Source organism: Triticum urartu, chromosome 6 (assembly GCF_003073215.2).
Source record: "Triticum urartu cultivar G1812 chromosome 6, Tu2.1, whole genome shotgun sequence".
NCBI classification, from domain to species: Eukaryota; Viridiplantae; Streptophyta; class Magnoliopsida; order Poales; family Poaceae; genus Triticum; species Triticum urartu.
The window spans coordinates 133,496,748-133,515,301 of record NC_053027.1 but is presented as its reverse complement, the minus strand read 5'-3'; positions in this window follow the sequence as shown (position 1 = coordinate 133,515,301).

Below are 18,554 nucleotides of genomic sequence, written 5' to 3'. Positions count from 1 at the left end.
GGTGAGGCACACAATAGGTCTAGTACACAACATGGCATATTTTATAGAACCTATGACTGAGGCATAGGTAATGACTTTTCATTCTTTCTATTTTCTGCCGTGGTCGGATTTTGAGTCTTTACTCAACTTCACACCTTGCAACATAGGCAAGAACTCCTTCTTTGACTGTTCTATTTTTAACTACTTCAAAATCTTGTCAATGTATGTACTCATTGAAAATATATCAAGCGTCTTGATCTATCTCTATAGATCTTGATGCTCAATATGTAAGTAGCTTCACCGAGGTCTTTCTTTGAAAACCTCCTTTCAAACACTCCTTTATGCTTTCCAGAAAATTCTACATTATTTCCGATCAAAAATATGCCATTCACATATACTTATCAGAAATGTTGTAGTGCTCCCACTCACTTTCTTGTAAATACAGACTTCACCGTAAGTCTGTATAAAACCATATGCTTTGATCACTTTATTAAAGCATATATTCCAACTCTGAGATGCTTGCGTCAGTCCATAGATGGATCGTTGGAGCTTGCTCACTTTGTTAGCACCTTTAGGATTGACAAAACCTTCTGTTTGCATCATATACAACTCTTCTTTAAGAAATCCATTAAGGAATACAGTTTTGACATCCATTTGCCAGATTTCATAAAATGCGGCAACTGCTAACATGATTCAGACAGACTTTTAAGTATCGATACGAGTGAGAAAATTTCATCATAGTCAACACCTTGATCCTGTCGAAAACGTTTTGCGACAATTTGAGCTTTGTAGATAGTAGCACTACTATCATCGTCCGTCTTTCTCTTGAAGATCCATTTATTCTCAATGGCTCACCGATCAACGGGAAATTCAATCAAAGTCCATACTTTGTTCTAATATATGCATCTCATCTCAGATTTCATGGCTTCAAACCATTTCGCGGAATCTGTGCTCATCATCGCTTCCTCATAGTTCATAGGTTCGTCATGGTCTAGTAACATGACTTCTAGAACAGGATTACCGTGCCACTCTGGTGCGGAACGTACTCTGGTTGACCTACGAGGTTCGGTAATAACTTGATCTGAAGTTTCATGATCATCATCATTAACTTCCTCACCAATTGGTGTAGGAATCACTGGAACTGATTTCTGTGATAAACTACTTTCCAATTCGGGAGAAGGTACAATTACCTCATCAAGTTCTACTTTCCTCCCACTCACTTCTTTCGAGAGAAAGTCCTTCTCTAGAAAGGATCCATTCTTAGCAACGAAATATCTTGCCTTCGGATCTGTGATAGAAGGTGTACGCAGCAGTTTTTTTTGGGTATCCTATGAAGACGCACTACTCCGATTTGGGTTCGAACTTATCAGTTTGAAACTTTTTCACATAAGCGTCGCAACCCCAAACTTTAAGAAATGATAGCTTTGGTTTCCTGCCAAACCATAGTTCATACGGTGTCATCTTCAACGGATTTAGATGGCGCCCTATTTAACATGAATGCAGCTGTCTCTAATTCATAACCCCAAAAACGAGAGTGGTAAATCGGTAAGAGACATCATAGATCGCACCATATCCAATAAAGTATGATTACAACGTTCGGACACACCATTATGCTATGGTATTCCAGGTGGCGTGAGTTGCGAAACCATTCCACATTGTTTCAAATGAAGACCAAACTCGTATCTCAAATATTCGCCTCCGCGATCAGATCGTAGAAACTTTATTTTCTTGTTACAATGATTTTCCACTTCACTCTGAAATTCTTTGAACTTTTCAAATATTTCAGACTTATATTTTATTAAGTAGATATACCCATATTTGCTCAAATCATCTGTGAAGGTCAGTAATTAACGATACTCGCCGCGGGCCTCAACACTTATCGGATCGCATACATCAGTATGTATTATTTCCAATAAGTTAGTTGCTCACTCCATTGTTCCGGAGAACGAAGTCTTAGTCGTCTTGCCCATGAGGCATGGTTCGCAAGCATCAAGTGATTTATAATCAAGTGATTCCAAAAGTCCATCAGCATGGAGTTTCTTTATGCGCTTTACATCAATATGACCTAAACGGCAGTGCCACAAATAGGTTGCACTATCATTATTAACTTTGCATCTTTTGGCTTCAATATTATGAATATGTGTATCACTACGATCGAGATTCAATAAACCATTCGCTTTGGGTGTATGACCACAGAAGGTTTTATTCATGTAAACAGAATAACAATTATTCTTTGACTTAAATGATTAACCGTATTGCAATAAACATGATCCAATCATATTATGCTCAACGCAAACACCAAATAACATTTATTTTAGGTTCAACACTAATCCCGAAGGTAAAGGGAGTTTGCGATGGTGATCTTATCAACCTTGGAATCATTTCCAACACACATCGTCACCTCGTCCTCAACTAGTCTTTGTTTATTTTGCAACTCCCGTTTCGAGTTACTACTCTTAGCAACTGAACTAGTATCAAATACAGAGGGATTTGCTATAAACACTAGTAAAGTACACATCAATAACATGTATATCAAATATACCTTTGTTCCCTTTGCCATCCTTCTTATCCGCCAAGTATCTAGGGAAGTTCTACTTCTAGTGACCATTTCCTTTACAGTAGAAGCACTCTGTTCCAGGCTTGGGTCTAGCTTTGAGCTTCTTCATGGGAGTGGCAACTTGCTTGCCTTTCTTCTTTGAAGTTCCTCTTTCTTTCACTTTGCCCTTTTCTTGAAACTAGTGGTCTTGTTAACCATCAACACTTGATGCTATTTCTTGATTTCTACCTTCATCGATTTCAGCATCGCGAAGAGCTTGGGAATTACTTTCGTCATCCCTTGCATATTATTGTTCATCACTAAGTTCTAGTAACTTGGTGATAGTGACTAGAGAACTTTATCAATTACTATCTTATCTGGAAGATTAACTCCCACTTGATTCAAGCAATTGTAGTACCCAAACAATCTGAGCACATGCTCACTGGTTGAGCTATTCTCCTCCACCTTGTAGGCAAAGTACTATCAGAGGTATCATACCTCTCGACACGGGCATGATTATGAAATACCAATTTTAACTCTCAGAACATCTTATATGTTCTGTGGCGTTCAAAATGTTTTTGAAGTCCCGGTTCTAAGCCATAAAGCATGGTGCACTAAACTATCAAGTGGTCATCATACCGAGCTTTGTCAAACGTTCATAGCGTGTGCATCTGCTCCTGCAATAGATCCCTCACCTAGCGGTGCATCAAGGACATAATTCTTCTGTGCAGCAATGAGGATAATCCTCAGATCACGGACCCAGTCCACATCATTGCTACTATCATCTTTCAACTTATTTTTCTCTAGGAACATATCAAAAAATAAACGGGGAGCTACATCGCAAGCTATTGATCTACAACATAGATATGCAAATACTATCAGGACTAAATTCATGATAAATTAAAGTTCAATTAATCATATTACTTAAGAACTCCCACTTAGATAGATATCCCTCTAGTCATCTAAATGATCATGTGATCCAAATCAACTAAACCATGTTCGATCATCACGTGAGATGGAGTAGTTTTCAATGGTGAACATCACTATGTTGATCATATCTACTATATGATTCACACTCGACCTTTCAGTCTCCAGTGTTCCGAGGCCATATCTGCATATGCTAGGTTCGTCAAGTTTAACTTGAGTATTCCGCGTGTGCAAAACTGGCTTACACCTGTTGTAGGTGAACGTAGAGCTTATCACACCCGATCATCACGTGGTGTCTCGGCACGACAAACTGTCGCAACGATGCATACTCAGGGAGAACACTTATACCTTGAAATTTAGTGAGAGATCATCTTATAATGCTACCGCCGACTAAGCAAAATAAGATGCATAAAGAATAAACATCACATGCAATCAAAATATGTGACATGATATGGCCATGATCATTTTGCGCCTTTGATCTCCATCTCCAAAGTACCGTCATGATCTCTATCGTCACTGGCATGACACCATGATCTCCATCATCTTGATCTCTATCAATGTGTCATCACATGGTCGTCTCGCCAACTATTGCTCTTGCAACTATTGTTGTCGCATAGCGATAAACTAAAGCAATTATTTGGCGCTTGCATCTTATGCAATAAAGAGACAACCATAAGGCTTCTGCTAGTTGCTGATAACTTCAACAAAAACATGATCATCTCATACAAAAACTTATATCTCATCACGTCTTGACCATATCACATCACAACAAGCCCTGCAAAAACAAGTTAGACGTCCTTTACTTTGTTGTTGCAAATTTTACATGGCTGGTACGGGCTTAGCAAGAATCGTTCTTACCTACGCATCAAAACCACAATGCGGTATAGTGATTACTTTTTGATCTTCATAAAGAACCATATTCATTGAAACCGATTCAACTAAAGTTGGAGAAACAGACACCCACTAGCAACTGTGTGCGAAGCATGTTGGTAGAACCAGTCTCGCGTAAGCGTACGCGTAATGTCGGTCTTAGCCGCTTCATCCAATAATACCGTTGAATCAAGAATCAACTAGTGCCGGCAAGCAATATGTATATACCCACACCCACAACTCCTTTGTGTTCTACTCGTGCATATAACATCTACGCATAGACCTGGCTCGGATGCCACTGATGGGGAACACAGTAATTTCAAAATCTTTCCTACGCACACGCAAGATCATGGCGATGCATAGCAACGAGAAGGGAAGAGTGTTGTCCATGTACCCTCGTAGACCATAAGCGGAAGCGTTATGACAACGCGGTTGATGTAGTCGTATGTCTTCACAATCGACCGATCCTAGTACGGAAAGTACGACACCTCCGCGATCTGCACACGTTCAGCTCGGTGACGTCCCACGAACTCTCGGTCCAGCTGAGTGTCGAGGGAGAGCTTCGTCAGCACGATGGCGTGATGACGGTGATGATGATGCTACCGTCGCAGGGCTTCACCTAAGCACTATGATGATATGACCGAGGTGGATTATGGTGGAGGGGGGCACCGCACACGGCTAAGGGATCAATGATCAACTTGTGTGTCTATGGGGTGCCCCTGGCCGCGTATATAAAGGATGGAGGGAGGAGGAGGCCGGCCCTCATAGGGCGCGCCCAAAGTGTGGAGTCCTACTAGGACTCCCCAGTCCTAGTAGGATTCCACCTCCCACATGGAATAGGAAAAAGGGAAGGGAGAAGGAGAAGGAAGGAAGGAGGTACCCCCTTTCCCTAGTCCAATTCGGACCAATCCATGGGGAAGGGGCGCGGCCACCCTTGAGGCCTTTCTCTCCTTTCCCGTATGGCCCATTAAGGCCTAATACGAATTCCCATAACTCTCCAGTACTACGAAAAATACCCGAATCACTCGAAACATTTCCGATGTCAGAATATAGCCTTCCAATATATCAATCTTTACGTCTCGACCATTTTGAGACTCCAGAAGTTAAGCATGCAGACCCTATGGGTTCGAGAACTATGTAGACATGACCGAGACTCGTCTCCCGTCAATAACCAATAGTGTAACCTAGATGCTCATAGTGGTTCCGACATATTCTACAAAGATCTTTATCGGTCAAACCGCATAACGATATACGTTGTTCCCTTTGTCATCGGTATGTTACTTGCCGGAGATTGGATCGTCGGTATCCTCATACCTAGTTTAATCTCGTTACCGGCAAGTCTCTTTACTCGTTCCATAATGCATCATCCCGCAACTAACTCATTAGTCACAATGCTTGCAAGTCTTAGAGTGATGTGCATTACCGAGAGGGCCCAGAGATACCTCTCCGATACACGGAGTGACAAATCCTAATCTCGATCTATGCCAACTCAACAAACACCATTGGAGACACCTGTAGAGCATCTTTATAATCACCCAGTTACATTGTAACGTTTGATAGCACACAAGGTGTTCCTCCGGTATTCAGGAGTTGCATAATCTCATAGTCAGAGGAACATGTATAAGTTATGAAGAAAGCAGTAGCAATAAAACCGAACGATCATTATGCTAAGCTAACGGATGGGTCTTGTCCATCACATCATTCTCTAATGATGTGATCACGTTCATCAAATGACAACACATGTCCATGGCTAGGAAACTTAACCATCTTTGATTAACGAGCTAGTCAAGTAGAGGCATACTAGGGACACTCTGTTTGTCTATGTATTCACATATGCACTAAGTTTCCGGTTAATAAAATTCTAGCATGAATAATAAACATTTATCATGATATAAGGAAATATAAATAACAACTTTATTATTGCCTCTAGGGCATATTTCCTTCAACGGGCTGCCGGCAGCCCTTGGATCTGAGATCGAACGGTCGCATGCTAAGTTGCTGAAAATTTGCAAAATAACCCTCCAGGATAGGATATTCACCCATAGGTCTAGAATCACGCCATGCAACCGTTCGCTCTCAGATCCAAGGGCTCTCGAAAGCCCGTATCATGGGAGAATGGAAAGCTTCGTATCACCTGTAATTTTCCCGATGCTTGACATGACATCAAAAGCCATTTTATTTGGCATCGAGTAGACATGACTTCTAATTGGGCCCCATAGTACTGTGCATGAATCCATTTATCCACCAGGCAAGCCACTACCCTGCCGTTCGCATGCCCCCCCCCCACTCGGCATTTTTACAACCGATAAACCGCTCCTAGTCGGCCCGTCCTTTCATACTACGGCAGTTCCACTAATCCTAACCCTCCTCCCAAATCCATGGCGTCCCAAATCTCCATGATCGGTGGTGAGTACAAGGTTAGAACCATCACCAGCGATGACTTCGACGTCATCTAACCCGTTCTTCCGCAACGGTGAAAGAATGCCTTGCTCGCTTCAAACGCATGTTCGAAAACTCAAATGATGAGTGGGTCAATGGGCTAGATGTTTAGTACACCACAGTCCTGGGAAGCGAGAAGAATCTAAAGGAGGCAGAGAAGAAGAAGCCCGCCATGATCCAGGTTTGCGTGCATGACTTATGCTTGGTCTACCACATATGCCATGCCGACGTTGTGTGCGAAGAATTTAAGAAGTTCCTCAAGGGCGGACGAGTCAAATTCGTTACTATAGACTTTAGGAACGACAAGGAAGTCCTGGGTCGGATAGGCCTCGTTGTAGGCGACCCCTTCGACCTCCAGAAGGAAGGGCTGGTGCCCTCCCATGATCAGCCTTCAACGCTGACCCTGGCAGGACCCATGGTTCATCCTTTGTACGGTAAACTGAAGAAACCTCCGCACACATTTCATTGTGCACGGGAGTGGAATGTACTAGATATAGACCACATCCACTAGGCTGCAATGGATGGCTACCTTTGTTTCAATATCTACAAGGGTTGGATGAAGAGCAAGAGCCAAGTGTGCGGTTCAAGCAAAGAAGTATCACCGAAGAGGAAGAGGGACAAGGACGAAGTCGAGGACGTGGACGAGGACTCCGAGTAAGGTGGCAGTGTCGTTGCTCATGGTGGTTCTAATGCAGTGTCTACCAGATTAGTTGCTTAGTTTAATTTTTGGTGTGCTTAGTTTTATTTGAGGGGTGTGCTGTGCTGAGCCCCCAGCAGAACTATGTTATGTTTCTTCTCGTTACTTTAACTCTTCAGTACGTACATACTAGTATTTCTTACAGTTCATCTTTTAGTTTGTATAGTACTATGACTACCACTCATTTCTTCACATTATATACATGCAATATATATGGCCAACATCATATAGCCAGCAGTTTAGTTGTCAAAGAATTTCAGGGGGCTTAGTTTTGTCAAAGAATTTCAGGGTGCTTAGTTTTATTTGACGGGTGTGTTGTGCTTGACACCATTATTATGACTCAAATCTCTTTTGCCATGTTATAATGACATAAATACCAATGAACCAACATGCCAGCTCTCCTTCTACCTCACTACAGTAAAATAAAGTCTGGGGCCTACTTGATCCCAACAGCGTTCTTATTTTCCTGTAAAATTGTTCGCTTGGTTACTCCTGACAAGCGGGGCCACACTTATCATTGCGAGAATCGGCTTATTTTTGTCGTGTAACATGGTCAACGGGTTTGACATGAAAATCACAATGTCGAATGGTATTTTTGAGCAAACATCTAACTTAACGATGGCATTTTTGAGATATCTAATTGCATTTTTGAGCAGGCATCTCACGGATCGATGGCATTTTTGAGTAGTTGTAACTTCTAATGGCAAAACTAAGTAGTGATACACAAACTAGTGGCATAAATAATAAGAACCCAAGAATTAAATAGGTATGCTAATTTCTTTAATATAGTTTAGCACCCCATTTAAGCACGTACTAGCTTTTTTAATAGTACTATATGCATAATTTGGCGACGAGCGCTCTCTATATTTACCACCTTTTTTCTTTAATTTCATCTTGTTAGTTTTGCTCCATGGCGCAATCCATCGATCCTACTACTGTACAAAAGTATACATTTTTTAAAAGGCTAGAGGGCGGGGCAGTCTAGCTAGGTCGGTTTCAAGAGAGGCGAGGGCCTTTGTGTTGATGGCTCATTACTGCTGGAAGGCGGGGTCTTGTGATTTGACTGCTCGTATAAATGTGCCGATGACCTGAGGAGGAGCAAAGAACCGTGCGGTATACTCAAGTTTTCCACTGAAGTACGACGGAGGAGCACGAAACACGGCAGCCCAGTGCCATATCTCTACTCTCTACTCTTATTATATATTACTAGCAAGAGACATTGTTCTATTGGCGATAAAGAATGATCTAATTTGCTAGTCATCTCATTTTTAGCATTGTTCTATTCATGCCTCGTAGAGAACGTGACATGTGCGGCGAAACACCCAAAGAAAAAGAAGAAACACAGGAGCAAAAGAAGGAGGAAGATTATCATCCCAAAAAAAGGAAGACACACACATAAGTCTGGGGCACTGCTCTCACTACATGAAGGGTTGCTGGCTGTGGAGTCGTAACTGTTTCTTCATCGCCTCCACGACCTCCATCTCCTCGCGCATCTCCTCCACCATCTTCTTCATTGTGTCCATGACACATATTCTCGACGCGAGCCTTCATCATCTGTTCCACGGCCGCATTACATACCTTGACAGCAGCCGGGTGCTCGATGCGGAGCTTTGCCAACTCCTCCTTCTATTCCATGACAAGGGCCTGCAGCATCTTCATCGAGGAACTACTATTCTCATGCAGCTTCTTCCAGCCGGCGTTCTCCTCCTTCAGCAGGTCGAGCTCATGGCAGAGCTTCGCCTTGTCCTCCAGAGGTTGCAGGATTTCGCCAGTCGCCTTCTTATCTGAGGCAATGCTCTTCTTCAGTGGCATCACCAAGCCGGCGGTCAACTCCCCCTGCTCATTGAGCTCAGCGGGCATGTCATCGAGGCTCTCCTTCAGCAGCTCCACCAAGCCGTGGATGAACTCCTTCTGCTTATTGAGGTGCTTATTGAGCTGATCAGGCATGCCGTCGAAGGATAACGACTCCAGCGGTGCCATCTCGGCATGTTCGCCTCCGCGGCCAGGGTGCTCCTGGGAGCCATCGCCTGCCCGTGAGAGATCTTTTGAGGTCTCTGCATGGCGGCGATCCCTCTCTTTTTTTCCGCAACCTTGGTTGCTGCTCCCTTGTTATGAGTAGTTCTCGACCTAGAGCTCTACACGCCGGCCATGGCAAGGACGGACGAAGAAGGAGGACTTATGAGGGGGAAGGTAGAGTAATTTTCGGTTAGGTAGTTCCCCTTTTTATAACCTAAGTACTAGCACTAGTAGTAAAACTTGCATAGTGGGAACACGTTCAGGTTTGGTACGTACTAGTAGGTGTGAGCAAGCTTGCATTTAATTGTAGCACTAGTACTTTGGAATGTGATGGGAACAAGGTAAAGATTAATTGATGGTTTTGGTTTGGAGGCCCGAAACAGCTCCTGATGAGTTTAATGAAACATAAATTTCAAGTACTCCCGATGAGTTTAGTAGAACATAAATTGTTTAACATAAAAAATATATCATTTAAAAAAGAATATTTGAAGTTTGTAATGATATATTTTTTGTAATGTATGCCTCTTATTAAGTTGGTCAAATTAATGACCTAGATACACGTGCAAGACTTGTAAACTGAGATAGAGGGAGTACTACACTGCTCAAATGCGGTCGCACAAGTCAGTGATGTAACTGGTCATACATGTTAGACCAAGCCGATGCGTGTCCCTTCGGTGAGACGCGGGTCTGACCGACCGTCTGTTGGTGCGACCGACCGTAAAGTACTTACACGATGGAGACTTCTGGTTGTGGCTTCGGTTGATTGTCACGACCAAGCATTCTTAAACTAGTGATAAATCAATTACCATCTTTTTCCAAACGACCAAGTATTTTTACAGGAAAATAATACATATAGATGGAGTGATTGTCAAGGTTGCAAACCGACATAGCGTTGCAAGTTCACTGTAGCAGCAACCGACTAGGTCACTGCATCGCTGGCGGGGATGGAGGGAAGCTCACCTCGCCTATGATGCATGCCCAGCGGCGCCGCCGCAACTGGTCCTGGGATTTGGCTTCTCCTACCGCCCATTTGAACAGTTGCACTGGCTGCTCATGCCATTGCGCATGCATGCGCATTATTTCCTCCGAAGTCGACTCCATGAATATGATCTCTGCCATTTGCCCTAGATCGAAATCAACGCGACACTGCCCGATGCTAACATCCCTCAGCATCTCTCCCCTAAGATCGACTTGCGCCTCCGCCTTGTGCTGCGCCAGGCGCAGCTCCTTGGAACTTCTCTCCAATTGATGCGACGCTTCCTTGATCCGATTTACCCTTGCTGCCCACCACCTGAAACGCAGCCCTGGCATGTCCTCCGGCGCCACCGATCTATGATTCCAGAGCAATGGATCCCCTCTAAAACACATGTGGGTTTCGCTCAAAGGCGGCAGTGCTGCGGGCCGCAGCGAGAGAGCAGCCCGCGAGATCATAGGATCTAAGGGATTATCCATGGCGGGATCCGGTGGGCGAGGCGGGGAGGTGAGCCTAGGCGCTGGGAGAGCCCTACAAGGCTAAGATAAAGATAGTACTACTCCACTGCGTCCATATTTAAATACAAAGGCCACCAACAGTAGCCCTAGCAAAAGTTGATCATGCTGCCTGCATCCTCGTTTATTGGCCCCCTTTTTTGTGCCACTTTTTATGACATGCATAAATATTATGTTACTTACAATATGGTCAAAAATTGGCACAAAAAACGAAGGAGACCAATGGAGGTACTGGCACCCCATGCTTTAACTACTCGCATGCGCACAATGGAATAGTGATGTCTTTCTTCCGCCCTCACGTCCACTCAATTTGCACGCGCTGTATTAATTGACCATCAATGAAATGAAGGACTTTACACGCGTCAAATTATCACATGGGGTGGATCTTCGTACAAAAATGCGTCACCCCGTGTACCTGCGTGTGCGTGCGAGGGAATGAGTGTGTGTGTGGCGTGTGTGCACATGTTCACTTCGTGCATGTACCGCTAGTGTTTCTCAGAGAGGACGAGTACATTCTTCTGGAAGCAGCAACACGTCACTGTGATCAATCCACACAAGGAGGTCGCGACAACGCCTCCACATGTGTCACGTAGCTTCATGAACTGTAAGAGAGACACTGTGTAGCGTGCCATTGGAATTCGAATTTACGTGTTTGCACATACTCGAAGTACTAGTAAGGTACACGTGCATTGCACGCATCGGATTTGGCAACCAAATATGAATAAATACCACACTATAGCATGTAAGCTCTGAGTCATATATGCCTGATGTAGACCTTCGTTTAATTCTTATAGTTCATCTCATTCAAAATAAATTAGTTTTTATATAAAAAAACTAGGGCCTCTTTGATTCGTAGGATTTCCAAGACGCGGGGATATGAAAAACATGGGATTAGAATGGAATGTCGTCTTGAATTCTACAGGATTGTACGAGTGTTTGATTTTGCATAGAAAAAACGCAGGATTCTTTCAAAGTGGTTTGAGTGGATGGGATGTTTCCTATGAAATCTAGTGCAAATGAATCCTATGGAAAAATTTCTATGGTTTACAATCCTACGAATCAAACAACCAAGATAGGAAAAATTCCTAAGGATTAGAATCCTCCAAAATTCCTTTGAGAATCCTTTGAATCAAAGAAGCCCTTAATCTATTTTATGATTCTTGGAATTGTGCGTTGTAAAGCATAAAGTAAAAAACAAATAATGGCAATTCAACTAGAAAAAAAGTTTGGGCAGTTATCATATAGAAGATTCTAGAACAAAGGAGAAGCACTTGTGTTTTGAGGTTTGTGCATTATGCTTAAGTTCAACCATGGAGTCTGCAAGATTGTACATGTGGCAAAATCTGGTGGGGGCTAGAAGATGGTGCGAGGGGCCAAGTGGGGGGGAGACTATGAAGGAGTGCACAAGTGAGAGATCGATATTTGAAGAGAGGGGCGAGAACGTGCTCTATTGCGCACAGTGGCGGAGCCATGAAAAATAAATGAGCTAGGGGGCCAAGCATTGCTAATCCTTTACGAGGAGGGCCAATTCATCAACTTAAACCATTTTACCAACAATTGTCTAATGATCACATTCATATTAGCCTCGATATATATTGATGTTAGGGGGGTAGGACCCTTGCTGCTCCTGTCTTCGCCACTGTGTGTGCGTCTCAGAGATGAAGCGGAGGCATGGATGATGAGAAAGGGGACGTTGGATATATATTTAATGTGGGTGTATTAGCTATGTAATCCTATATAAAGAGGTATAGATTGATCGATGTGGACGTGGGAAAGAGGGTGAGACCTCACAAGATATATAGATTGAGCGGTTTGTGTGGAAAACTGTGAAAGACCTAGCTATATATACACACACATAGAGGAACATTGATCGTTGTGCATGCACGTGAGAGATAAAGAATGCCCGATATGATGGGGAGGGGGAGGTGTGTGTGTGTGTGTGCGTGTGTGTGTGCATGCATGGGAGACCGACCTGAAGAAAAAGATTGCATGTGTGCGATGGATAATGCCGACTGGTACTGTGTGTGCATGCATGCACGAGAGAAAGTTAATGGTACAATTATAAAGAGAAGATGACTGTGTGGGTGTAAAAGACTAGGTGACGTCATAATCAATGTAAAGTAGAATTCAAATATTTGAATAAGAGATCATGATGTTTGAAACCCATGCATGCATGAATATAACTGAGATATGCGTGGTGTGGTTTGGAAACGAGCATGTTGTACCATATACACATTGAACAAGGTCAGACTGATTTGTATTTAAAATATCGATGGCAGACATCGTTTGGCCACATTGCATCCGTGCATGGACACGCTATTCTAATTAAAGATGATGGGTGGCTTTCGGCTCACATATCTATATCTATACCCCATATATATTATATATTATATTTTTTATATAGTGTGCGGATAACTTTAACTTTGAAAGATGGTCATTAGATGAGGCCAATCCGATGGTGCAGAGATGGCAAATTTGAGCTCAACTGGCCATTGGATATCATCTAGATTCCACCAGATTTTGCCACATGTACAATCTAGAAGACTCCATGGTTGAACTTAAGCATAATGCACAAATCTCAAAACACAAGCACTTCTTCTTTGTTCTAGAATCTTCCGTATCGTAATTGCACAAATGTTTTTCTACATGATTTTCCATTATTTGTTTTTACTTTATGCCTTACAATGCACAATTCCATGAATCTTAAAATAGATTAACTTTCTTATAAAAACTAGATGATTTTGAATGAAATGAACTATAAGAATTAAACAAACATCTACATCATCCATATATGACTCAAAGCTTACATGCTATAATGTGGTATTTATTCATTATTTGGTTGCCAAATCTCATGCGTGCAATGCACGTGTACCTTACTAGTCTAAATAGTGTTTGTGTGTGTGTTGTGCTTGTTAAACACATTGTACGTAGTATATCATACATGGTTTAGATTCCGAACATCTAGCTAGAGCATAAATGTACTATGATTTGAATTCAACATGAAATCTATACATATATTTGAATTTGAGATCGTATGTACATGTAGTTTGTATTTATATAGGAATTTACTTCTCCTATATTCATGTCATGTGTTGTGAAGATAATATTTAGATGGTTGTATAACTAACCCGAGTACAATCCAATTCAAACAGGGAAAATGTACTCAAATTTAGTCCATATGCTAGACAACACACATTGTTTTTTATTGTTGAGGGAAGTGTTAATTGTTTTGGTACAGTACACGTTATGTTTGTTGTCTTGATTTTTTTAGTTTTTTTGTTATATTTGAATGCATTTCTAGTAATATAGTAAAACGGGACATAGCTCTCTCTAGTTTTGAGGTGCGAATTGTCTTTTTTGGGGGTACACGTTAAGCTTGTTCTCCTGAAATTTCAAGCCGCGCCTTATTATGCCGAAATTACAAGCTAGCGCCTCTTTCTATCGTGCTGCGAAACTCCCGCCTCTTCAACCCGCATGTGACGCCCCCAATTCAATCGTACACTAATCATACACACAAACGTGTACGATCAAGATCAGGGACTCACGGGAAGATATCACAACACAACTCTACAAATAAAATAAGTCATACAAGCATCATATTACAAGCCAGGGGCCTCGAGGGCTCGAATACAAGAGCTCGATCATAGACGAGTCAGCGGAAGCAACAATATCTGAGTACAGACATAAGTTAAACAAGTTTGCCTTAAGAAGGCTAGCACAAACTGGGATACAGATCGAAAGAGGCGCAGGCCTCCTGCCTGGGATCCTCCTAAACTACTCTTGGTCGTCGTCAGCGGGCATCACGTAGTAGTAGGCACCTCCGGTGTAGTAGGAGTCGTCGTCGACGGTGGCGTCTGGATCCTGGGCTCCAACATCTAGTTGCGATAACCAGGTAGAAGGGATAGGGGAAAAGAGGGAGAAAGCAACCGTGAGTACTCATCCAAAGTACTCGCAAGCAAGGAGCTACACTACATATGCATGGGTATCAAATGGAGTAAGGGTATCATATGTGGACTGAACTGCAGAATGCCAGAATAAGAGGGGGATAACTAATCCTTTCGAAGACTACGCTTCTGGCAGCCTCCGTCTTGCAACATGTAGAAGAGAGTAGACTGAAGTCCTCCAAGTAGCATCGCATAGCATAATCCTAACCGATGATCCTCCCCTCATCGCCCTGTGAGAGAGCAATCACCGGTTGTATCTGGCACTTGGAAAGGTGTGTTTTATTAAGTATCCAGTTCTAGTTGTCATAAGGTCAAGGTACAACTCCAAGTCGTCCTGTTAGCGAAGATCACGGCTATTCGAATAGATTAACTTCCCTGCAGGGGTGCACCACATACCCCAACACGCTCGATCCCATTTGGCCGGACACACTTTCCTGGGTCATGCCCGGCCTCGGAAGATCAACACGTCGCAGCCCCACCTAGGCACAACAGAGAGGTCAGCACGCCGGTCTAAACCTAAGCGCACAGGGGTCTGGGCCCATCGCCCTTAGCACACCTGCACGTTGCGAACGCGGCCGAAAGCAGACCTAGCCTAGTGGCCTTCCAGTCCAATCCGGCGCGCGCCACTCAGTCGCTGACGTCACGAAGGCTTCGGCTGATACCACGACGCCGGGATACCCATAACTACTCCCGCGTAGATGGTTAGTGCGTATAGACCAAATGGCCAGACTTAGATCAAATACCCAGATCTCGTTAAGCGTGTTAAGTATCCGCGAACGCCGACTAGGGCCAGGCCCACCTCTCTCCTAGGTGGTCCGCCTCAAAACTCCACTCGCGGGTGCTCCTCAAGCCGACCCGTCTTTAGTCACCACATGTATCATGTATAAAGTATATAGTATATACCCGTGATCAACTCCCGAGTGATCACGGCCCGATAGTATAGCATGGCAGACGGACAAGGATGTAGGGCCACTGATGATAAACTAGCATCCTATACTAAGCAATAGGATTGCAGGTAAAGGTAACAACAGTAGTAGCAAGGACAGGCTATGCATCAGTATAGGATTAACGGGAAGCAGTAACATGCTACGCTACTCTAATGCAAGCAGTATAGAGAAGAGTAGGCGATATCTGGTGATCAAAGGGGGGGGCTTGCCTGGTTGCTCTGGCAAGAGAGAGGGGTCGTCGGTGATGTAGTCGACCACAGGGGCATCAGCATCGTCACGGGGTCTACCGGAGAGAAGAGGGGGGGAGAAACAGTAAATACATAGCAAGCAAGTGCATAACAGGACAACAAGCAGAGCTAGACGTGTTCTAACGCGGTAGTAGGTGATACCGACGAAGGGGGAAAGCCTTCGGGAAAGTATTCCCGGTGTTTCGCGTTTTCGGACAGATGAACCGGAGGGGGAAAGTTGCGTGTTTCATATGTTAGGGGTGTGTGGTGGACGAACGGGCTGCGTATCCGGAATTGTCTCGTCGTTCTGAGCAACTTTCATGTTGAAAATATTTTAATCCGAGTTACGGATTAAAATATATGATTTTCTAAAGATTTTATTAATTTCTGAGATTTAATTAATTATTTAATTAATTCGAAATTGAATTTATGACATCAGCATGAAGTAATGCTGACGTCAGGAGTCAACAGGGGTTGACTGGTCAACCTGACCAGTGGGTCCCACTGGTCAGTGACACATTTTAATTAGACATATTAATTAACCTAATTAGTATTAATTAGGGGGGTGGGCCCCACTGTCATTGACTGATTAACTAAAATAGATTAACTAGTTTAATTGGTAATTAGGTTAATCTAATCAGAATTAGTTAAGTTAATTAATTTATTTAATTAATTAACTGATTAATTAATATTTTTATTATTTTCCTTTAATCTTTCTTTTTGAAACGTTCTGGGGCTGGGCCCCGTTTGGCAGTGGCCCAGAGGGGCGATGCGGTTTACAGGCGCTAGCGGGCGCCGGGTCTTGGGCGTCGCCCGAGCGAGGGGGGAAGCGAGGCAAGGCCAGTGGCAAACACCGGCGAGGAGCGTGGTGCAGGGAGCGGCGCAGCGCGCGGCGCGGGGTGCAGGCGAGGGCTGCCGTGGCCGCAGGGGTGAGGCGCGCCCCGGGCATGCGCGAGCTTGAGGGAAAGCAGCAGGGGGGTGGCCGGAGCTGGGGCTGCCGGAGTGGCTCACAGGGAGGGGAGGTGAGGCGAGGCGCGCGGCGGGAGTGCGAGGGCGCGTGCGCACGACGGCTATGGCCGCGGTCGGCGAGCAGGAAACCAGGGGAAGGAGGAGTGGTGCTCACAGGGGGGCACGTAGGGTCCAGGGCAACGGGGGGGCGAGGAGGAGGATGGAGACGATGCGGCGGAGGGGATGCAGGCCGGCGGTGAGGCTCCGGCGGCGGGGTGGACATAGGCGATGTCGTCCGGCTAGGTGGCGGCGCGATGGCTCCGGCGGCAGCGTCGGGGCGCCGTGGGCGCCCAGATCCAGGACGGGGAGGAGGAGGTTGAGGATGGGGCGTCAGGGCGTCGAGCGACGAGGAGGACGGCGAGGCGGCGAGGCGGGGGCGCTCTGGGTGGCGTCGGCGCGACGATGGCGGGACGGGCGCGGGTGCTCGAGCTCGATCCAGAAGGGGATCGAGGAAAGTGGGGGGGTGCGTGGGGAGTGGGCAGTGGGTTAGGGTTTCGGCCGGGTGGGGGTTAAGGGAGTGTGGGGGGCGGCTGGGCTGTGGGGTGAGCCGGCCCGTTCGGGCGGCTGAGGCCAGCTGGGCCACTTGGCCCAGCGGGGGGGGGGCCTGTTTTCTTTTCCTTTTTTTTGTTTGCTCATTTTCCTTTTCTTTCTCCTTTTCAATTTCTTTTCTGTTTATTTTTACCTTTATTTTATAGATTATAAATCTAGCCCCTAAATTAGTACTAATACTTATGACACTGCCATAATTGATTTGGCACCCTAAACAATTAGTTTATATTTGTTTAGTATTTAAAAGACATTTAAATATTAGTTTTACTGTAGTTTTTATTAAACTAGCGCTTTTAACTACTTTATAAAAAAAGATGTTTTCTCCATCATAATTACCTACGCATTATTTGTCACCTCTCGGACATTTTAGATTTAAAGTTTGTAAACTTTGATGTTTGCATTGATTTTAAATTTGAAGTTTGAACTGGGTTTCTAACCGACGTGAGTTTAACAACAGTAGCTGAGGTGACGTGGCATCGTTAACGCAAGACTACTGTAACCTAATTATCCGGGCGTCACACGCACCTTGTTACCCCAAAATATTTAAGATATATCTTTGTCTCATTGTGCTCCGACAACTCCCTCCATCTCAACCCGCGCCTTGCTATTCCAAAATTACAACGCGCGCGAAAACTCCTACCTCCTGTGAAATCCCGACATGCGAAATGCCCGTGATACCCCTGAACCGAAAGAACCGCCTAGCTCAAATCGGTGGGGGTTGTAGCGATGTGACCTCAAACAGTCAAATCTCTATGCATAAGTGTCATCCCTGGATCGGTAATGCTGACACAAACAGTACTTCAAAGGATTTATAACAGAGTAGCAATCACACACTTATTACATCAATAGTCTCAAGAGAGAACTTAATACAATAATATGGCTTAAGGCCATCTAAATAAGATAACAGCGGAAGGCTTGGAAGATAAA